At 40.3% G+C, this 23,484-nt stretch overlaps 1 protein-coding gene and 1 non-coding gene across 3 annotated transcripts in view; one reads left to right on the top strand and one right to left on the bottom strand.

The window, feature by feature from the left end:
- Positions 1–23,484, top strand: part of LOC105488644 (folliculin interacting protein 2) — a 138,300-nt gene that overhangs the window by 12,880 nt on the left and 101,936 nt on the right. The gene's annotated exons all lie outside the window — the stretch shown is intronic.
- LOC112427857 (U6 spliceosomal RNA) lies at positions 14,249–14,355 on the bottom strand. Its single transcript, XR_003019609.2, has one exon. It is a non-coding gene; the product is annotated as a U6 spliceosomal RNA (small nuclear RNA).

Below are 23,484 nucleotides of genomic sequence, written 5' to 3'. Positions count from 1 at the left end.
TCGCCCAGGCTGGAGTGCAGTGGCGCGATCTCGGCTCACTGCAACCCCCACCTCCCAGGTTCAAGTGACTGTCCTGCCTCAGCCTCCCGAGTAGCTGGGACTACAGGCGCATGCCACCGTGCCTGGCTAATTTTTGTATGTTTTTTGGTAGAGATGAGGTTTCAGCATGTTGGCCAGGTTGGTCTCGAACTCCTGGCTTCAAGTGATCCGCCCGTCTCAGCCTCCGCAAGGTGCTGGGATTACACGCGGGAGCCACTGCGCCTAGTCTGGATTTACATTTTTGAATTCAAACCTGACTCTCCCACTTGCAATGTGGGGCACATTATTCTCTCTAAATGAGTTTTGTGGTTTTTTTGTTGTTGTTTTTTTAATATGTAAAACAGTTGTAAAGTTGCCTTTCTTGCAAGTTTGTCTGAAGACTAGAGATAATAATATCAATTGTACCGCACAGTGCTTGGCAACTATTAGACATTCAATATGTAGTGTCTCTTGTAACTCTTAGAGACTTAAATATTATGTCTTTCCCTCCAGCTCTTTCCCTGTATTAAATGCATCTCTGCTGATCTCAAGGTTCCAGGGAAATGGCAAGTAGCTTGTCTTTACCAAAAGGTGGAATTCCTGCTCTGAAGGCAATGTGGAGCCACTGAGGTTTTAAGTAGTGGATTGGTGGAGCAGCTTGCTAAACACAGGGACCTTAACTTAAATTTTGGTGCTGAGATGCAAGTTAGTGCAGTTTTAGTGTATATGATATATGATATCAGCAAATAGAACGTATGTGTATTCCCCAGTCTTCCCTCTCTTTCCCCTATCCCAGACCTCTCTTATCTTCAAAGGGAAGAAACAAAACTCATACAAGCTGACAGCTTCATGCTCCCAGCCTTTAAGCTTCCCCTCCAGCCTGTGGCAAAATCTGTACTTGGTAAACCTACCAGATAGACAACTATCTCTTTTTGTATCCTTTAATATCAGGAGCTTCTTTTTTGTTTTTTTTCCTCAAATTAGTTTCCTGACAGTTCTCTTGCCTCTTTTGATTCATTTCACAAACACTTATGAGGAGCCAATTATGGCAGCTAATCCTAAAATTCTGGACTTTCTGCGAGGAAAGGAGTTTGTGTTTGAAGGCTCTTATTAATTCGGTTGCTCACAATTGTTACATTTTTACAAATAGAAAAGGGAGAGGGTTGGAAAAAGGGAGGGAAAGGGAGAGGCATTTGTATCAGAAGCTAAGGGGAGAAAGCTCCCAATTGTCCAGTAATCTTATCTACAAAGTGCTAAATACTGCCAGTAATTGTATGTAGGATGTGGGTGCTGGTTTAGATAATGTGCCAAGGGAAGCAGGCAACCTCTGCTCACTCCAGCTAAAGCTGTTAAAAAGCAGTCTAGTTCCAGTAGGTGCAAATCCACACTTTAATTTGTTCATCATTTTGTCTTCATTCTTCAAGTCCAGTTTGTGTTGGACTTTGATCTTATAGCTGATTACTGTGCCATGCTGCTCTTTAGTTTACTCCAGCAGAGCATTGAGTTTTACGGCTTGGACTGTTAAAGTCAATATTGTGTTTAACACAGCAGTAGCAGAGAGAGTTGTCCTGAGCTTTCCGTGACCTGCTAGCATGCTCAGCTAGCATGCTTAATGCTATTTAAGAGGAGAGTTCCTTTCAGAATTATGTCAAGATTAGCTATTGATGGTGAGAATTGTTGTGGTCCAATCACCAGACCACAGTAGGTAACTTCCCTGGGGTGAAAGCATTGCCATAATGTGTTAGACCTGTGCTATGCTCTCCATTTACTTTAGAAATCATTCTGTACAAGGCACAGGGCCTCCAACTCATCATTTTCCCTGCAGAGGTTTCCCTCAGAGATGTTTGTATTTGGGGAGGGGCAAGTTACCTTCAAGGAGACAATAATTGGGTCTCTCTTCTTCTTTATTTCAAATTCCAAAGTATTGTGAATCTCTTTTATTACCTGTCTGTTCCAAAGACTCCACTTTTCTTTTCATCTTAGAAATATTTGGCATGTGAATCTAGACCACCTCTGCCTGAAGCACTGAGGCAAGCAGACTTGATCTTTTTTTTCTTTTTTGCTTGGCCTTCTCAGGAGTCCGTTCACCATCAGATTAGTGAAATAGAGATTCCTGTGTGGCCTTGTCAGGGCAGGGGACGAGGACATTTGAACTACTTTGCTCTAGGCTCTGGGTGGCCTAAAATCCTCACAGCTGGAATTCTCCATCTGGTCCCATCCAGTTCCAGAGCCTGGACCAGTTCAGCTTCCTAGGCTGAGGTTTGCATCAAAGCTTGTAAGTAATGAAGGGTTTATTATGTCTTCCATTGCTTTCTCTTTCTTGGGGACCCTAACTGGTGTGAATGGAGGAATGTCCATGAGTCACATTTCAGAGGAAAGCTGGACAGGATGTGAAAGTGGTGGGGAGATCACTGTAAACAAAAAGATTAAATAAAATCATGATATATAAAGTAATTTCCAAGTTTTGAGCCCGAATAATGTGGGTAGCATAATTAGTGGAAATAGGAAAGTTACAAGGAGAAATTGGTTTTGTACATGTTGAATTTAAGGTGCAGTTGGACACTCCAAGTTTTGATATTCATGAAGCTGTGGTTGTCAGAAGATATTAAGCCAATATTTGCCAAAGAGCCCAGAAAATTCATCTCTTGCTCTTTAAGACTTTTCTTTTTCTGTTCCCTCCTCCAGAATTACTTTTGTAGAAATTCTGTTCCTTCTTCCAAACTCAGTTTAGATGCCACCTCTGATTATCTTTGTTGATTGCCCCAAATGGGCATGCTGCTCCCTTTAAACCAGTGGTCCCCAACTTTTTTGGCATCAGGGAACAGTTTCATGGCAGACAATTTTTCCACGGACAGTGGAGTGGGGGATGGTTTTGGGATGATTCAAGCACATTACATTTATTGTGTGCTTTATTTCTATTATTATAACATTATAATAAATAATGAAAGAACTATGCAACTCACCAAATGTAGAATCAGTGGGAGCCCTGAGCCTGTTTTCCTGGAACTAGACAGTCCCATCTGGGGTTGATGGGAGATAGTGACAGATCATCAGACATTAGATTCTCATAAGGAGTGTGCAGCCTAGATCCCTTGCATGTGCCGTTCATAATAGGGTTCCCACTCCTGTGAGAATCTAATGCCACCGCTGATCTGACGAGATGGAGCTCAGGCGGTAATGCTTACTCACCCACCACTCACCTCCTGCTTTGTTGCCCGGTTCCTAACAGGCCATGGTCTGGTACCAGTCTGTGACCCAGGGGTTGGGGATCCCTGCTCTGATTCTTCATATATGGCAGTTACCACATTCTACTAGTGGTTTTTTTAATTTATCCAAATACTTTACCAGATTATACCTTGAGAGCACCATTGTATGTATGTCCCTGTAGTGTATAGCATAATACTCAGTACAGTACATTAGTAGGCGCTTGTTTAAATACACTTATTTGAACCTGCATTGTTTTCAGCTACTACCAGTACTTAAAAATATGTGAATGTATTAGCCAGTATATAAAGTTCCTCTTTTTTTTTTTTTTTTTTTTTTTTTTTTTGAGACCGAGTCTCGCTCTGTTGCCAGACTGGAGTGCAGTGGCGCGATCTTGGCTCACTGCAACCTTGCTTCCCGGATTCAAGAGATTCTGCTACCTCAGCCTCCTGAGTAGATGGGACTATAGGCACATGCCACCACGCCCAGCTAATTTTTGTATTTTTAGTAGAGATGGGTTTCACCATGTTGGCCAGGATGGTCTCGATCTCTTGACCTCGTGATCCGCCCACCTTGGCCTCCCAAAGTGCTGGGATTACAGGCATGAGCCACTGCACCTGGCCCCTCTCTTTTTTTAAACATAAATTTGTCTCCAAATTTGAAGTTTTAAGAACATCTCCATTATTTCAGAATTTAACAAGTATATTTATCCTATCCATGGTTTGTTCTTTCTTTAATTTTAAATTTAATAAGAGATGAGGTCTTGCTATATTCACCAGGCTGGTCTCAAACTCCTGTGCTCAAGCGATCCTCCCATCTTGGCCTCTCAAAGTGGTGGAATTACAGGCATGAGGCCCTGCACCCAACCCTACCTGTGCTTCTAAACTGTATTTACTCCAGTTTTTTCTTTCCAGTAACAGGGTTCTTTCTTTTTTCTTTTTCTTTTTTTTTTTTTAACTTCAGAGACTCTCCTCTATAAATTGTTTAATTTTCTATACCAGTTCCAGCTTAGAGTTTTGAAATTCACTACCAAGAAATGTGTGGGGTATTTTATTAAAAATATACTGTTTTACATAGGAAGGCAAAGTAATTATCATTTTGTTTCTGAGGTCATATCTGATTTACTCAGCATTTTTTTAGTTCCTCCCCTCTTCCCAGCTGACGTCTCTCTTTAATAAATTCTTTCTGTGGAACAAAACTTAGAGTTTAGGGTCTGTCATAAGAATAGTTTGAAGGTCTTTTTTGCCTAAACCAATTCTGACCTTTGCCTGGACTGAAACTCATTTGCCATTTATCTGTTCCTAGAACCTTGAATGGTCTTACTGTTTATTCCCTTTACTTGGGACTTGGCTGGTGAAAAAGTATTAGTGCCATCATCTATAGGGATGGCCCTATCCATGACCAGTCTGTCATCTGGGTTAATTATGAAAATGTTAAGTTCAGTCTTCACACTCATTGCTGAAAAGACCGCTGTGTTTATATTTCTCCTTCTAGAGAAATGCTTATCTGTCCTTTTGTTTTCTGGACCTAATCCAATTCTGTGTCCAAGATAAATATTCTAATGGCTTCATGCTGTTTTATCTTCATAAAAACAAGTCACCAAATACCTGTGTACTAATGCAGTTCATACAGTAAAAACATTAATTGCACAGGAGATTCAGATGAATAAAACAATACTTACTTTGGTTTCTCATGGCCAGAGTTAAAAAAACAAAACAAAACTAGATTTACTAGTGCACGGGTCATATGCTATTACAGCTTCAAGGAGCTGCCAGAAGCTCATTCCTTCCCTTTGCATTTTTGTGAATGTCAGTTCTGAAATAAATGAACAAACCCAGGACTTGAAAATAATTATTTCACCTATAAATTGTGCCTGTCCTCATATGGTAATGAGAGTTGACGGTGATTTTTATTTTCAAAAAAACAGCTTGGTTTGGGAAAAGGTGCCTGTAGTCAGTCTTTGCAAGCTTCTTTATTCTGTGAAATTTTTGTTCCCTATTTTCTAAAAACAATAGTGACAAATTAACCAGAATCAAAGGCACTGCAATTTTTATCTAGGGTTTCTTTCTCCTTATTTTTTTTTGTGTGATTCTCTCTTTATGATGCTACACTTTTATTTTGCCACTTTAATTGACTAAGATGAAATAATTTCTTAGCAGGGGTGGGGATAGGAAACAGCGGTGGGAGAGATTATCTTCAGAGTCTGTCTTGCTTTTGGGGGTCTCAGCTTTTGTTTAATTTTAATCTCTAAGTCTGTGGTTTTTGAATTTTACACTTGGGACAGAAGGATCCATGACTTTAGGTAGCCGATCCATCTCCCAAAGTCTAGGAGGGGAGGAACTTGGATTTAGCTGCTGTTGAGAAAGTTCAGAGTGTTTTCAGCCCCCCTGCGTGCAGTTAACCAGAGATCTTTTTAATGGAATCATTTCTTTTCCTTGGCAAACACAAAGATTTGTTTAGCCAATAAAATGTGGTGGGGATTTCAAAGCAGAAATGAGCTATGCGTTTTGGAGGTTTAGGATGCCGAAGTTGGGAATTACATGTTGTACAAACCAGTTTTTCCCATAGTTTCCTTTTCTAAAAATTGTGGTGGAAGAGAGGTGTGTACTGGTTAAATGTGCTGCTCTGTGCCAAAGACCAGTATTTCAAAGTATAAATGATAAAAGGAACTTAACTGTAAACTTGATATTTACATGAGTTTTATTTTCCAAAGCAGTTATGTTTATTTTATAGAATAGGAAAAGGCTCACTCGCCAAGGCTACAGAGCTAGCTACCCGTGCGGATAGGCCAAGATGTGGGACGCAGACCTTTTGATTCCTGCATCACACCTGAGCCAATTTTTAGTCCTATGAGTATGGCAAGTTCCCTTGTTGTGTGGTTAAAAAACTGTTATGAATTTGTAGCTAAAATACATTTTTATGCTTTTTAATTCTTACCCAACTATATTCTCTTGTATGTTGGACTTTTTTATTTTCATTAGACTTTTCTTCTTTCTGGCACTGAGGGGCTGAGACATAGACTAGTAACTCTGAAAATCAAGTCCAGCCTCTTTCGTGTGGCGGCCCTGCCTCATTTCTCTTTGCTCTTCCCCTCATACTCTTAAGTCCAGTCAAAGCGAATTTGTCTCAGTTCCTCAAACAATTTTGAGTTTTCTTTTTATGAGGACTTCTTTGTTTGGAACTTGGCTCCTCCCTTCCTTCTTTAACCTAACTCATTCCTAACTAGTGTGGTGATTAAGAGCGGGAGTGGGCTTGGAATCGGACTTCCGGTTTCGAATCCACACACTATCACTTAATAGCTGTATGGTCGCGAACAAGTTGCTTAACCATGCCGTGCTATGCTGCCGTTTTCTCTTTGGTATGTTGGAAATAATAGTAACCACCTCATGGTGGTGGTATGAGATTTAAGTGGGTGGTTCTTGCAGTTAGGACTGTGCTGGGTGCATAGTAAGTACTCTGATTCCTGGAAGCCTTTGCTGATAATGTGCTCTTTCACAGACTCATTGCACTGAGCACTCTGTCCCTCTGGAGTGTAATTGCCCGTGCATGACTTACTACTCACCTCTGAGGACAGGGGTGACCATGCCAACTCTGATTTTGCTTTGCAATGTAAGCGCTTGGCACGTATAGGCACAAGACAAATGTCTGAATAAATCAATAAGCAAAGCCCCACTTAGCTCATGCTATCATCTTACGTGTTTAACCTCCGCTTTTCTTTCTTTTTGTAATGATCTTTTTGCCTTTTATTTGGGGTTTTTGATGAGTAATTTTAGGAGAAGAGAACTAATAGGAAAGTTGAGCCTAGGTTGCTTTATAGCAGCTTCTGGAGTTGTAACACATGATTGCTTCATGCTGTTTGTCCCCTTTGGGAGAAGAGGCCATACATATGGACAGGCCTCTTGAAAAGTTGCTGTATTCTTTAAGAAAAAATTAAAGTAGGTTCCACATAGAAAAGGCTAGACTCACAAGGAACTTGCAGGTTAACATTGACCGCAAGTCTGGATTTAATCTAATAACTGCTATAGCCTCCCTGCTCCCCAGCCCTCTAAAGGCAGGCTCACAGGATTTCCTGGCAGTTCGTTTTGTTGATCATCAGTTGTGCTGTGGCCATAATGGAGCAGTGGAAGCCACTTGACTCCTTACCTTCCATGCTTCATTTTTAGACAAGAGTAAAAACAATGTAAAAGGAAAAGCTTATGCGAGAGCAGGATATTTTCTGACTAAAAGTAATGATAGTCCATTTTTTTCCAACTCCGGGGGTTGTGACCCAGTTAGGTCCTGGTGGTGGTGGATGTGTTCTAGGTGAAATAATGCCTTACCTAAAGGAAAAGGGGGAGAAGGAGTTTGCTGTACTGCTGTGATTTTTTTGTTTAAAGTCATTAAAGGTTTGGTTTGGAGGGTAATACAAGAGTGATACTAGGGAATAATTGCTATAGAATCAGTCAGATTTTCTTTTTTTTTAAGTTATTTTTATTTTTATTATTTGTTTATTATACTTTAAGTTCTAGGGTACATGTGCACAACTTGCAGGTTTGTTACACATGTATACATGTGCCATGTTGGTGTGCTGCACCCATTAACTCATCATTTACACTAGGTATATCTCCTAATGCTATCCCTCCCCCCTCCACACCCCACAATAGGCCCCAGTGTGTGATGTTCCCCTTCCTGTGTCCAAGTGTTCTCATTGTTCAATTCCCACCTATGAGTGAGAACATGCGGTGTTTGGTTTTCTGTTCTTGTGATAGTTTGCTGAGAATGATGGTTTCCAGCTGCATCCATGTCCCTACAAAGGACATGAACTCATCCTTTTTTATGGCTGCACAGTATTCCATGGTGCATATGGGCCACATTTTCTTAATTCAGTCTGTCATTGATGGACATTTGGGTTGATTCCAAGTCTTTGCTATTGTGAATAGTGCCACAATAAACATACGTGTGCATGTGTCTTTATAGCAGCATGATTTATAATCCTTTGGGTATATACCCAGTAATGGGATGGCTGGGTAAAATGGTATTTCTAGTTCTAGATCCTTGAGGAATCACCACACTGTCTTCCACAATGGTTGAACTAGTTTACAGTCCCACCAACAGTGTAAAAGTGTTCCTATTTCTCCACATCCTCTCCAGCACCTGTTGTTTCCTGACTTTTAAATGACCGCCATTCTAACTGGTGTGAGATGGTATCTCATTGTGGTTTTGATTTGCATTTCTCTGATGGCAAATGATGATGAGCATTTTTTCATGTGTCTGTTGGCTACATAAATGTCTTCTTTTGAGAAGTGTCTGTTCATATCCTTCGCCTACTTTTTGATGGGGTTGTTTGTTTTTTTCTTGTAAATTTGTTTGAGTTCTTTGTAGGTTCTGGATATTAGCCCTTTGTCAGATGAGTAGATTGCAGAAATGTTCTCCCATTCTGTAGGTTGCCTGTTCACTCGGATGGTAGTTTCTTTTGCTGTGCAGAAGCTCTTTAGTTTAATTAGATCCCATTTGTCAGTTTTGGCTTTTGTTGCCATTGCTTCTTCCTTACACTTTATACAAAAATTAATTCAAGATGGATTCGAGACTTAAATGTTAGACCTAAAACCATAAAAACCCTGGAAGAAAACCTAGACAATACCATTCAGGATATAGGAATGGGCAAGGACTTCATGTCTAAAACACCAGAATCAGTCAGATTTTCATGGGGCGGTAGTGAAACACAGAGATCATCTGATCCCAAGCTACTTTCACAGCTGAACTCTTCTTCACCAACCTCAGAGCCTCTGAAAGCAGTGTGTGTGTATGTGAAATCACAGGCTTTTACTATTCAGAATGCATTTTTTTCATACCTAAGATACTGTGTTATAAAGGACAGTTCATTTATTTATTAGAATAATGGCTATAAGTTAACCTGGTTTTTATAGGATGGCCAGGTACTCTGACTGCCCTTTATAATGATGTTTCTGATATGTGCTCTGAGCTCTAAAAGTAAACTTACAAATGAATTTACAGGATCCTCAATAGTAAATGTTCATTCAAAAGCATCTGTTGACAGTTTCCATATTCTAGGTACAAAGCGTTGTTACGGTACAAGAATGAATAAGGTAGCACCCTGCCTTTGAGGAGTTCAGTTCATGGAGGTTTGCTCCCTATTCCTGTGTTACCACATGTGTAACAGGAGCTGACAGTACAGATTAGGTATTCCTAATCCAAAAATCTGAACTGCTCCAAAATCAGAGTAGTTTCTGACTAAAAGCAATGAGAGTCCATTTTTTTCCAACTCCAGGCGTTGTGGTGGCCTGATTAAGTCCTGGCAGTGGTGGATGTGTTCTAGGTGAAACAATGCCTTACCCAAGGGAAAAGGGGAGAGAGGTTTGCTGTACTGCTGTGATTCTTTTGTTTAAAGCCATTAAAGATTGGGAGTAGTACAAGAGTGATACTAGGGCGTAACTTTTGAGCATTGACATGACACATCAAGTGGGAAATTCCACACCTGACCTTATGCGTCATAGTCCCAACACAATCAAAACTTTGCTTCATATGCAAAATTATTAAAAATATTATATAAAATAACCTTCCTGCTGTGTATATATAAGGTATATATGAAAGAAACACAAGTGAATTTCATGTTGAGACCTGAGTCCTATCCCCAAGATATCTCATAATGTATATATAAATATTCCAAAATCTGAAAAAACACCAAATCCAAAACACTTCTGATCCCTTGAGGGATTTGGAGTTTTTTCAGATTTTGGAATATTTGTTAATATATTAATGAATCCTATAATAAACTGTAGGATCCTGTTAATATCCTATTAATAAATCCTGGCCATTCTATAAAAACCAGGTTAACTTATAGCCATTATTCTAATAAATATTTTGGTTCGGATAAGGGATACTCAACCTCAAAAAGTGGGCACAAGGAGATCTTACAAAAGGGCTCTGTAGGCTGGGCATGGTGGCTCACGCCTATAATCCCAGCATTTTGGGAGGCGAGGCAGGAGGATCATTTGAGGCCAGGAGTTTGGGACCAGCTACATAATGAGATTCCATCTCTCCAAAAAATTTTAAAAATCAGTCGGGCATGGTGATGCGTGCTTGTAATTCTAGCTACTAAGGAGGCTGAGGTGGGAGGACCACGTGATCCCAGGAGTTCCGAGCTGCAGTGATCTATGATTGCACCACTGCACTCCAGCCTGGGTGACATGGTGAGACGCTGTCTCTAAAATAAAATGTGAAATAAAATAAATTATTAAAGTGCTCAATAAAGGTTTGTTAGATGATTTAGGTGTCTAAGCTTAGTAGTAGATACCTTTAATTTTCTTTTTTTTTTTTTTTTCACTTAGCACTTTCTTGGATTTGTATCTTTTTATTTGGAGAGTTAGATGCTAAATACACATTTTAAAGTTGTTTTTATATTTGTGCTCATAATTTCAAAATTCTTGTCTTTCCATCTTGTTTGCAGGTGATTTTCCAAAAATAAACACCAGGTTATCATGATTAGAATTAAACAGTTTTCGGAAAACCTAACCTAATGTAATGGAATGGAGAGAGAGGGGTGAGGGTAACAAGGTAGGTGGAGGAGGGGGTAGCAATAAATGAGAAGGTGGAATTTTATGATGGGAATTTGTGATTTCTCGCTCATCTCTCTCAGGCAGTATTGCTTCCAATCCCCTCTATAACTTCATTTTTATTTTTAGTGCCTACAGACACTCTAGTCTTTAGATGTTCCTTCTGCACTGAGAATCTTTTTTTTTTTTTTTTTTGAGACAGACTGGAGTGCAATGGCATGATCTCGGCTCACTGCAACCTCCACCTCCCAGGTTCAAGTGATTCTCCTGCCTCAGCCTCCCGAGTAGCTGGGATTACAGGCAACTGCCACCAGGCCCAGGGCTAATTTTTGTATTTTTAGTAGAGACAGGGTATTTCCATGTTGGCCAGGCTGGTCTCGAACTCCTGACCTCAAGTGATCCACCTGCCTCAGCCTCCCAAAGTGCTGGGATTACAGGCGTGAGCCACTGTGCCCAGCCTGCACTGAGAATCCTAAGAGAGTTTTCATGTTGGTATGTTTGTAATACTAGAAATTTTGCCAGTTACAACCAGCTACTGTTAACGTGCAAGAAATTCTATTTCGGAATGCCAAAACAGAGGGTAATCCCTCCCTGCCCAGATGGTCCGATAAGACTATCAGTAATGACCCAGTGCTTCATTTCCTGTGTGTTCTCTACATTTGGCATTCTGCAGTCTGAGGGTTATGTACATCAGGAATCTCGAGTGCAAGCGTGACATGTACAGAAGGCTTCAAAATAGGTAAAACATGGTGGTAGGGGCAGCTGATATCAGGAACACTGTCCTTAGGGGATAACAGACAATGAGATCCAGAGAATGGAGATCTGGAGAAATTAGCCAGGCATGGTGGTGTATATCTGTAGTCCCAGCTACTTGGGAAGCTGAGGCAGGAGGATTGCTTTAGCCTAGGAGGTCGAAGCTACAGTGAGCCATGATTGCACCACTGCACTCTAGCCTGGGAGACAGAGCAAGACTCTGTCTCAACACACACCCACACACATCAGGTACTAAGTACAGTCCTCATTATTTGCAGATTCCTTATTAGTAAATTCACCTACCTACCAAAATTTGTAACCACAAAATCAATACTCAGCACTTTCATGGTCACTCATGGACATATGCAGAGTGACAAAATAGTTGAGTCACTTTACATGCATGTTCCCAGCTGAAGTCAAACAGGGTAACCCTCTGCCATCCTGTATCAGCTCTTCTGCTATAAACAAGTGTCCTTTTCACAGTGAATTTAGTGCTTTTTATTTATTTTTTTGTTTTTTTGCTTCGTCTTGGTAATGTCACTGTTTAGTCCCTGTTTATAGTGCTGAAGTGCTGTCTAGTGGTCCTACTGTAAGAAGCTGTGATGTGCCTTACAGAGACAGTATATTTAGGTAAGCTTTGTTCAGGCATGAGGTAATAGTGCTGTTGGCTATGAGTTCAGTGTTAATGAAGCAACAATGTACATTAAATAGGGTATCTTTAACAGAAACACATATACACTACAAACCAAGGTATGTATTAATCTGTTGATGAAAATGTTGTAATCAGAGGCTTTCAGGAACCTAACCCTTTATTTCCCCCTAGAAGCAGTGGTTCAGTATTCACCAATTCAGTGGTCATGGTGACTTTATAGAACATAACTGCTTCACAGAATGAGAATGGACTGCACAGTGGAAGCACTCTGCAGCACTCTGCAGCCTTAGAATGGAGAAGGTAAAAGGGTGGCTTCACCCTAGGATGAGTTTTGGAGGCCAGTCCAGTTGAAGGATAGAATGAGGTAGGGAATCAAAGTGATGACTTATTGGCTTTGAAAGATCAAGAGGTGAAGTCAGGATGGGTTTGATAAAGGAAGTTATCAAGAGACTGGAAGATTGTATGAAGTCAGAGGGCAGGCCTGCAGGGAATAATTACAGGTGCAAGGATCAGAGGGTATAGTCAAAGTCTTGCTGGAAAATGGGGGAAGGTAGAAATGAGGGCAATCAAGGCAGAGAAGAACACATTTGGTTTTGGATAGACCCTTCATGGGAACTTTGAGCTCTAGGGGGTGGTATAGGGATACTTAGGTCAGAGGACCCAGAGTGCTGATAAAGACAATTGGAGTGTGCCGACAAGGTGCAGCTGTCTGCGCAAATTTCCAGAAATTCCAAGAACCCTGAGACATGATCTAGGAATGCTACATGTCCAGATGTAAAAGCAGGTATAAAGAGGCCTATGCAAAGTATCACATGAGTGGCACGTTCTTTACTACACAGAATACAGTGTACTTTTTCCAGTTACAGGACCCACAGCATTTTACTGTGGAAAGATGCAGAGAAAGAATCAAGATTTGTTTACTGATTAGGTTTAGGGAGACGAGGGGAGGACAGGAGTGAATAGTCAAGAGTTGCTCCAGTTTGACTAATTGCTGTAAGATGCTTTTTGTTCTACAGAGTTTGATGGATGTTATACTTCCAGAGTTGTCTTTATTATCTCATAATTCTTCAGTTTTCAGTTCCCTTATCATGTGATTTTCATTATTATGACATTTAAGGTTGGCGAATGAGCTTACTTATGGTTTGATAAATAGAGGTAATGATTCCTCTCAGTTCTGTTTGCATGGGGGGGTTGTGGAACTAGGTCAACTTCCTCCTAACTGTCTTTGAAGTTTCACTGACAATTCTGGACACTCAGATTCCAGCCTTCCAAGCTTTCCTACTGGCCACTGGGTTAGATTTCATACCCCTTCTATTGGTTGCTGTGGTGGGGTTTGTAAATGGAACAGAGGCAAATCATACTTGTGCCCTACTATTGTGATTTATGTGAAGAGTTGTCTAGAACTGTGCTGCCCAGTTCAGTAAACACCAGCCACATGTCTAGTCAGCCCTTGAAATGTGGCTAGCCAGAACTGAGACATTCTCTAAGTATAAAATTCACATTGGATTTTGAAGACCTAGAATGAAATAAGGAATGTGAAATATTCTGTGAGAAAGTTAATTTTTAATATTGATATGTTGAATTAAGATTTTGTATATGTTGGTTTAAGCAAAAATACTAAAATTAATTTCACTTGTTTTTTGTTTGTGGGTCCTGCTTTGTGGCCCAGGGTGGAGTGCAGTGGTGTGATCATGGCTCACTGCAGCCTTGACCTCCTGGGCTCAAGCAGTCCTCCTGCCTCAGCCTCCCAAGCAGCTGGGACTACAAGTGTGCCACCATGCCAGGCTAATTAAAAAAAAAAAAATTTGTTTTTATAGACAGAGGGTCTCCCTATATTGCCCAGGCTGGTCTTGAACTCCTGAACTCAAGTGATCCTCCCAAGGGAGCCTCAGCCTCCCAAAGTACTGGGATCACAGGTGTGAGCCACCGCATCCAGGCCTCACATGTGTTTTTCTTTTTATCTTTTTTAAGTTCTAGGGCACATATGCAGGGAGTGCAGGTTTGTTACATAGGTAAACGTGTGCCATGGTGGTTTACTGTACCTATCAACCCATCACCTAGGTATTTAAAAAATATGGAACACTTCATGAATTTGCATGTCATACTTGTGCAGGGGCCCTGCTAATCTTCTCTGTATCGTTCCAATTTTAGTACATGTGCTGCCAAAGCGAGCACCTCACGTGTTTCTTATTGCAGTTTTTAAATATGGGTACTAGAACATTTAAAATTATATTTGAGGCTTATATTATCTTTCTGTTGAACAGCACTGTCTCTTTGAGTGATTTTTTGGATTTCCATGGAATAATTTGAAAATGACTGTATTAAATGATATACTTCTAAAGAAAAGTCTTGGGTCCAGTTACATTAATCCTCTCGAAGTTGTTAGTATACCTGAATGTATCCCTTATAAATAAAAGGATTATTGTCATAAGTACTAAACACCCTTCTGCTAACAGAAGTTTATTCATTTTCCTGGGAAATTCTTCTGTAATAAATAAAATGAAGTCAACATTTATGTCAGTTCTACTGGATGGAATATAACTGAATCCCTTTAAGAATTGGTATCAGGGTTAGCATTAGCTTGGATTTTGGACGAATCAAATGCAGTCATATTTTTAAATGTGCAGTTCTTTCTCAAAGGAGCTTTTGAATCTATGTCACATCGAGCCGTGGTATAATGAGGTTTTGTTGTCCCTGAGAGAGTGACTATTTTCAGAACTTAGGTGAACAGCTATTTGCGAGGCAGCCTTAGTAAATATGGTAGAAAAGAGGTTCATTTAAAAGGAGCTAGTTTAAGAACCACTTACTAACTGCCTGATCTCTGCTCAGTGTTAGTATTAACTGCATGAGCAAAACACAAAAGAAATTAAAGGTGTGGTCCATGTCCTCGAAGTTCATCATCTGGCTCAGGAATTCCTAACTGGCATCTACATTCTGATGTATCTGATGAGATGTAAGGAGCGATTAATACCTTTTTAATAGCAGCTAAAGCACTAAACTTTGAAAATTATTTATTAAAGATCGCAGATCCAAAGTTACCTTGAGGAAACACCACTTCCACACATGTTCTGTTATGGGAATTGTGCATGGCTTGCAGGTATTCTTCCCTAAACCAGGGTCCCCAGCTCCTAAGCCAAAGACCAGCCACACAGAGCAGCAGGCAAGCCAGCGAAGTTTCATCTGTATTTACAGCTGATCCCCATCGCTGATGTTACCGCCTGAGCTCAGCCTCCTGTCAGATCAGCAGTGGCATTAGATTCTCACAGGAACACAAACCCTATCGTGAACGGCGCATGCAGGTGATCTAGGTTGCGTGCTCCTTATGAGAATCTAATGCCTGATGACCTGAGGTGCAACAGTTTCATCCCGAAACCATCCCCCACCCCCAGTCCACGGAAAAATTGTCTTCCATGAAGCCAGTCCCTGGTCCCAAAAAAGGTTGGGGACCACTGCCCTAAACCGTGGTTGGTGGCAATGTGTAGACACAGTGACTGTTGTTCCAAGGTATAGCCAAGGGGAAAGTTGAACCATGGTTGTAGTTGGGGAGGTTTCTGAGCTACAAGAAAGGTAGAGGATCCTTCAGAGGCGTTATTTATAGAGTCCATTCTGTCTTCCTATATCAAATATTGAAACGTTTTCAGGAAGGGACCATGTGGGAAGTTTTTATAGAACAGATGGCCCTTGGTTTGGGTCCTAAAAGAACTTAGAGGATTCAGCTTGTAAAGTTAAATGAGGGGTACTTTAGAAGGGGAAATTGATGTGACTGAGGATATGTGGGGGGTTGAAAGGGGATTTATGAGTGGAAGAGAGAATACCTTATATTAATTTGAAAGATAATTGTTTCACAGGTATAATTTTCTAACTGTTGCGCTAATTTGTTCTAGACCTTATTGTTCCCAAGGAACTTTGTGATGAGTCTATCTCAGAGTGTTTAATTGCCTGGAGCTTCCAGAGAATTGGCTATGCTTTTGGGGGAGGGAAGATAGGGTGGGGAGGTGATTGACCTTCTTGGGTAAAATCATTATTTGCCAGGTATCATTGTGGCCAGAGTTACTTACCTTGGCTTCATATTGTATAAACACCATGCAATCATCTATGAGCTTAGCAACTCAAATAGGACAGTGAGTACTTTTGGGCTTGTGTATATAAAAATTAACACATCGCATTTGTCTAGAGTTTTATGGTTTTTCAAAGGGACTTTCAAATGCTCACATTTAACATCTCCAACAATTCTTGTCTATTTATGGTTAAGGAAACTGAGGCCCAGAGAGTCTAGTGTCTTTCCCCAAAGTCACATGGGTAGTGGATGACTAGGCCAGAACTAGACTTAGCTCTTGCCTTCTCATCGAAGGTTCTATTCCCTGGTATGACACCCTCTCTCAGCAGGGACCCTGCTGACGGTGACTATGCACTGATGGCTGGCATCTCCTGAGTTCCTCGTACTCAGCCTGATCATGAGGAACTGACTCAGAGAAATGAGAGTCTGCTGATTCAGAGCTGGGTATCCTTTCCCAGTCTTTCATTCCTAGCTTTTTCTTCTCCTAAATTGATTTCTGTCAACTCCCAAGCAGCTTTCTTAGTCGTTGTGGCTATCAGAACTCTTAGAGCACTTTAAGAGTCTTTCTCACTTAATTTACCAGCAATAAATGTATTGCATGGGAAACCTTTAATTTTAGCTATATTTTGGGTAGGTATCACTATTTTTTCCTGTCAAACCAAAACCGAAGGAGAACTGTCACTAACTTAATCTCTACATAGATTTCCTTTAATAACGCTCATTAACTTTGTTATTCTGTTATATACATTGACTTCCATTGAATGGATTTGTAGCAGGTCAAGAATGAGTGGGATACCAGTACGAAGGCTATTACGGTAGTCCTGGCAAAACACTGGACTTTGCTGGGCATGGTGGCTCACACCTATAATCTCAGTGCTTTGGGAGGCCCAGGCGGGCAGATTGCTTGAGCCCAGGAGTTTGAGACTAATCTGGGCAACATGGTAGAACCCCGTCTCTACAAAAAACACAAACATTAGCCAGGTATGGTGGCGCTTGCCTGTAGTCCCAGCTACTCAGGAGGCTGAGGTGGGAGGATTGTTTGAGCCTAGAGGTTGAGGCTGCAGTGAGGCATGATCTTGCCACTGCACTCTAGCCTGGGTGACAGAGCAAGACCCTATCTCAAAACAAAACAAAACAAAACAAAACCCCAAATCCACCAGGCTTGGTTTAGGGTGGTAGCAGTGGAGTTTGTGATGGAAGCTACAGTCTCTCCACTGGCAGGGGTTAAGAGGGAGCCAGGAGTGCCATGGGCTCCAGAGAAAACTTCTTGCCCAGCCTTCGTGTCACTAGTGTTGAGAGAAGAGAGGGCCTTCTGGCAAGACCTTCTCCCACACCTTGGGAGACCTGTTACTCCATCACCACATCTGCTTTGAGACTGTTGACACACTAATTTAATTTTCTTCTTTATCCTGTTTACAACTGTTTACACTGACAGCCTTTAAAAGACCAAAGCTTCTAGGGTTTTTTGTTTTTGTTTAAGTTTTTGTTGTTGTTGTTGTTTTTCAGAGACAGGGTCTTGCCCTGTTACTCGAGCCGAAGTGCAATGGTGTGGTCATAGCTCACCACAGCCTCAAATTCCTGGGCTCAAGTGATCCTCCCACCCCAGCCTCTTGAGTAGTTAGCATGACATGCATGCAGCACCATGCTTGATTACTTTTAAATTTCTTATAGAGACAGGGTCTTGCTATGTTGCCTAGGCAGGTCTCAAACTTTTAAACTCAAGTGATCCTTCCACTTCGGCCTCCCAAAGTGCTGGGATTACAGGTGTGAGCTACCGCACCTGGCCCTTCTAGATTTTTTCTTAATCCAAATCTTTACTCTCCATATAAGAGATGGATAATTAGGTAAGTTTCCCTCCCACTGAATATTCCCTATTGCTTACCCTTCCCCTGCTTCATCTTCTGCAATAGCACTCACCATTTGTTTTGGCACACTGAATATTTTTCTGAATTATTGATTTTCTTCTCCCACTATCATGTAAACTTCATAAAGGTGGCAGGGGTTTGGTTCATGTATCATCAGCATCCTGAACAGGGTCTGGCATATGAAATGTTTGAAAAGATGAAATGAGTGGAGTTTGAAGTCTTTAGATAGCACATTTTAAAAGCGAGTTCATAAATTATTCTACAAAAGCAATGAAATGCCTTTATAAACTGGAAGAATGTCAGATGTTCTTTGTTTTGTTTAATCCTATTTGGTGGCTTATGTAATTATAACACAGATTAATGAATAACTCTTAGTAATTCCAGAATTACCCTAATGGCAATAATAATATGTATTTGTATGATGCCATTTACAGTAGCCTGAATGAATTTTTTATTCCTCTGTGAGATAAATAGTTGTATCTCAATGTTACAAATGTTAAAAATTATAAATGCTTAAAAATGTTGTAAATGTGAGAGAGAAGCCTTTTCACAAAAACATTCCTCTCCCGGAAAACAGAGACCAGTCTAGTGTGGGACATAGGTGTGTAGTTGGTTAGTGCAAGGCATATGAGAAGGTACAGAATGATGAGAAGGTTTTACCTTCATGCTGATGAGGTGGCTAAATTGTCAGTAGTAGTTTTGGGCATGTGAGCTGCTGCTTCTCAATACTGACAGCATTTTAGGGGACTGGACTTTGTACAGTTCTGCATTGCCTGCTGAGGAATCCAGGCATCAGCAACGGAAAGTTCCAAAGCATTAACAGAAGATTTCATTATGTTATAGCTGCACATCCAAATCGAAGGGAGCTGGAGATAGCCAAGAATTGTCTGCTAGGTAGTTTTCAGACACGCATCTCATGAATTAAATAATTTTAGTTCTGATGTGGAGATTGGGAGCACTGAAAAGTGGCACTACCGTAGAGCAGTTTTCTGTGACGTAGGTAGAGTAAGCAAATGTGTTAAATAAGAATTTCTGCAAGAACTCTTCCAGTCACCTTCTACCTTCCTTGATAACACGGTGTCCTGATCACATGATTTGCAGAGAATGAGAGATCTGTGAATGATTACCGAGATGATGGCCCCAACCCAGTAGCTCAGCTTCCAACTTCTTAAGCAGCTCTGGACTACCGATACCTTTCATAGGTCCAAATGCTAGTGACAACCTGGCTGGAAATTAAAGTTAAACTTTAAAAGTTATGTAATATTTTGTTGCTGATGTGTTTCTAACTTTTGGCCGTCTTAAAAATAACCCCATAGCTGCTCTTAATTTCAGGGGAATTAATGATTTTATGATTATAATTTAATCATGGGGATGGGTTGTAAAAATCATTCATAAGGAAAATAGGTTGTAGATTGAGTTATGATATTGGAACTTTAAACAAAAAAGTCATGAAAGTCTTTGTCCAAATTGCCAGTTATCTCCCTGATTCTAGGAAGGTTGAATCATTTTACCGAGACAAATAGATACGCAGTGCCTTTTCTTTTGGGCAGAGAGTTACACTGCCGGCCTGACCTGGCCCCCTCTTTTTGGTGTTAACGTTTAGATATGAAATAGTTACAAACACAGCTTTATTGTAGCTCTTCTGGGCCGCTGTTTAGTTTATCAGGTTGGGGATTTCCTGGAGCCTTCACTTTCTTTTCCTTATCTCTGTATTGTCTGGATGCTGGTACCTGGTCAGATAGCCTTTCAGTAGCACTTTTTCAAAAAAACGTATAATATGTGTACTACAAAAATTCCTCTCATTGTTATGTATATTGCATTGCTGCTTGGTACTAAACAAAGTTTCCAAATAAAGGGAAATTGTGAAGCTTTGTTTAAGATACTTTAAGAGGGTAATGGCTACGGCTATATACTTTTGCTGGTTTTTATAAATATTAATGATAGCAATTATGTTGAAGGAAAAATAGTGTGAGTCGAATTGCACCCTTCCAGGGTGAGTGCTTTGCTTTTCCTTTCAGCTGTCAGAGATTGTTTTGCGTCTGACAATTCTCTTGAAATAAAGCTTGCAGAATTATTACAGATTAAGGAAATCAAGTGACCATTAATGGCAATAATTTTTTAAAAAAAGTTTTACCCATTGTTTGTAAATAATACGTGCCTATTATTAGAAAATTCAAAAATATAAAAGAATTTTTAAAAAGCATCCTGATCGTGGCTACTCAAAAGCATTCTGATATTGTTTTTCTACGCTTTCTTTTTTCTGTTTTCCGATATTTCCTTTTTCGACATTTAGTTTTTAAAAGCATACTTGTTATCAAACCGCATATGCAATTTTTATCCCGTTCTTTTTATTTAACATAAGAATTTTCTATGTTTCACAGATTTTATGAAGATGTGCCACTCATTCACTGATTCTTTGAGTAACTGGGTGCCTTTTCTCTGTGCTCTGGGTGCCAAATGCTTTGCTTTTTAAAGTATGGAGACATGGGAGTAGAAAATCATCTAGATTATAATTAGGAACTGCACATCTTCCTGAATTTCCACGTAACTTTGATCTGGATCTGAAAGTTAAATTATTTCCCAGGTAGTTCCACATTTTAAGTCAAAACAATAATACTGATTTATTTTTATTGTATGTTTAAGCTAACTTCGTATGGATTTTAAAATATATATATATATATCACTCTGCTAGGAGTCTGTCCCTAGCTGAAGTGCTGGACGGGCAGTAGAGGGCAGAGCAGAATCCTGGGGAGGCGGTGGGGGCTGGTGCGCCCGGCTTCTGCACAGGGATTGTTTACAGGGGTGAGTGAGTAGGGCAGGGTTCATGGCAAGGTGTCCGACAAGATACTTAGTCACTCACAAAGCACATGACTTGGGCCTTGTCCTCAGAGGACCGAATTAGTGAGAATCTAAACATTTTAGGTGGCACAGAATATGAGATGTAGAAGAAAGAATTTGACTTATCAGCCAGTGATATCCAATTGCCTCCTCCTTTGCTCCTTCCCAGATCTGTCCCAGTGGTCAGGCGCAGACGTGGTATGAGGACAAGCAGGGTGGGCCCGCTCGTGAGCAAGGATGCCTGGATTTAAGGCCTGACTCTGCCACTGACAAACCGTATACCTTGGGCTAGTTCATTAACCTTCCTGTGCTTCATTCTCCTCATCTGTTAAGAGAAGATATTACTACTGCCTACTTCCTATGGTTAAATGAAACACATAGAATAACGCTTGGCACATAAAAGAGCACTCAGTGGATCTACCTAACTACCAGTGTTTTCTACCCTATATGTCTGAATTTGTATATATTGACAAATTTCCTTAGCACTGAGCTTATCAGATGAGTTTAGATGGCCTTAGGGTAGGTGTGTTACTCCTTGATCGCACACTGAACTGTTACTGTGAGGATGGCCTGCTGCTTAGCTAGCTATTAGGAACTATCCATGGTCACGTTTCTGAAAACAGCCAAGTATTGACAGACTTGGTTCCGATCGTGGATCTGTCTCCAAAGCCCATTCCCCTAAAGTAGACTGCTTCAAAAAAGCTTTCACACCCCCTTACCTTAATCTACTTGCTCTAGGCTAGGAGGAGGACCTATTTTGTTTTGAATAAACTTTGATTGAATTATAATATACAAAACAGTGTACATATTCGGGTTGCTGTGTCTTCACAGTACCAGTACTGGGATCAAGAAACAGCATCCCATAACCTTTTTGTGTCTTTCTGGGACCATGCTTTGAAGTCTCTGGTAGAAAGATTTGTGATCATTTGTTCTTGTGCAAGGAGGAGGCATTATGGAAGATAGGGAATTACCCTGATAAAGAGGAGGATCAGTTGTGATGCTGTGGATCTTAAACCGCCCCCACTCCCTCCCGTCCTGTATTTATTTCTCCATTTTTTTTCATTAATGTAATGCGAATATCAGAGAAAGAGGGATTGTGGGTTTTTTTTTTCTTTCAAGATTGGACATAGTGAGAGGAGAAAGATTCTTTATTGCAAGATTCATTAAATGAGAATAATTGGAATGGACTTTTTAGGGAGCTGTATTAAGTCTTAGATTTTTCTCCTCCAGACTACGTTTCTCAATTGTTGCTTTTGAGTTAATTTTTCATTACATATCATGATCATTGCTTTTCATCATGTGAAGAATGTAACGTCAAGGAATTACAGAAATGCATGAATACTTACCTAGAAACTTTCATGACTTTAATTCTCCCAACTCTAAATTAGGCATGGGAATGGGCTTTTTCTCAGATGTCAAATCTTGGATTGGAGGTGGGTCCTGGCAGCACTGCATCAGAAGGTTTTGGAGAGGAATCTGGCATCACAGGAGACAGAGTTGTGACTGATTAGAGATTTTGGCGACAGGGAAAACAGGTCTTGAGTACCAGATATTTGCCTTTGATGATCTAAATGATACTGTGCTATTTATTGATTCTTAAACTTGGTACTCTTCTGTAGGACCACTTAATACCTGGTATATCAGATTGGAAACAGTACAAATAGCAGCTTTAAAAAATTGAAGTAGTAGTCTCCCTTCCTTACATGTACCACATGGATTCATCATGCTTTCATACTTCTGTGGTCCTCCCTTCCAGTGTCTTAGAAAAAGTTCATCAGTATTGTGAAAGTAGCAGCGGTGGCAGCAGCAGCTCCAGTCAACAACCTATTGAACTGCATGTGGAATGTGGGAGTCTAGTCAGTGATTGCAGACACTTTTGTAAATGTGTAAACTTTGGATAACCTGAATTATTTTCTATGATACATGGATGAACTGTAGAAAGGAAATAGATAACTTGGCCATGTGTAGGGTTACAAATACAGTGGATAATAAATTATAATATGCATAGTATTTAATATTTAGGAGCAGGCACCCAGCATGATAATGAATAACAGTGTGAATACTTCTATAATTGTATGATTCCATTTTAGGAAAGAGAAGATTGAGGAAAAAAGGGAGACTGAATTGAGGGAGAGAACAGACTCTTAAGCATAAAAGATCTACACATACCTCCTCTTAGTTACTCTCTGAGTTGCTCTCATGTCTCAGAAGAGTGGTTGTGAGGATACCATTATGCTTTTTTCCACTTACTGAAGAAATTGTAGAGCTCCTATTTAAACGTAAGGAAATTTGAAGTCATATAGAGACATCCCCCTTTAAATATAATAGTTGTGGTTTTGTTTTTCATTTCTACTTTACTACATTTTATCAGATTTTGAACTGTGGAATTAAGGCTTATTAGCCGAGTAACAGAGGAAATGGCATTTTCACTTTTAAAAAAATCTAAAAATCCTTTCTGTTAAGATATCATGTTGGTCTCACTGATTGGAGTAATCACAAGATATTAAAAGCCTCTATGGGAGCTTTTGCTGTAGTAAATGAGGG

The sequence above is a fragment of the Macaca nemestrina genome, chromosome 3, assembly GCF_043159975.1.
Source record: "Macaca nemestrina isolate mMacNem1 chromosome 3, mMacNem.hap1, whole genome shotgun sequence".
In the NCBI taxonomy this organism is placed as follows: domain Eukaryota; kingdom Metazoa; phylum Chordata; class Mammalia; order Primates; family Cercopithecidae; genus Macaca; species Macaca nemestrina.
This window is presented reverse-complemented; position numbering and strand designations above follow the sequence as displayed.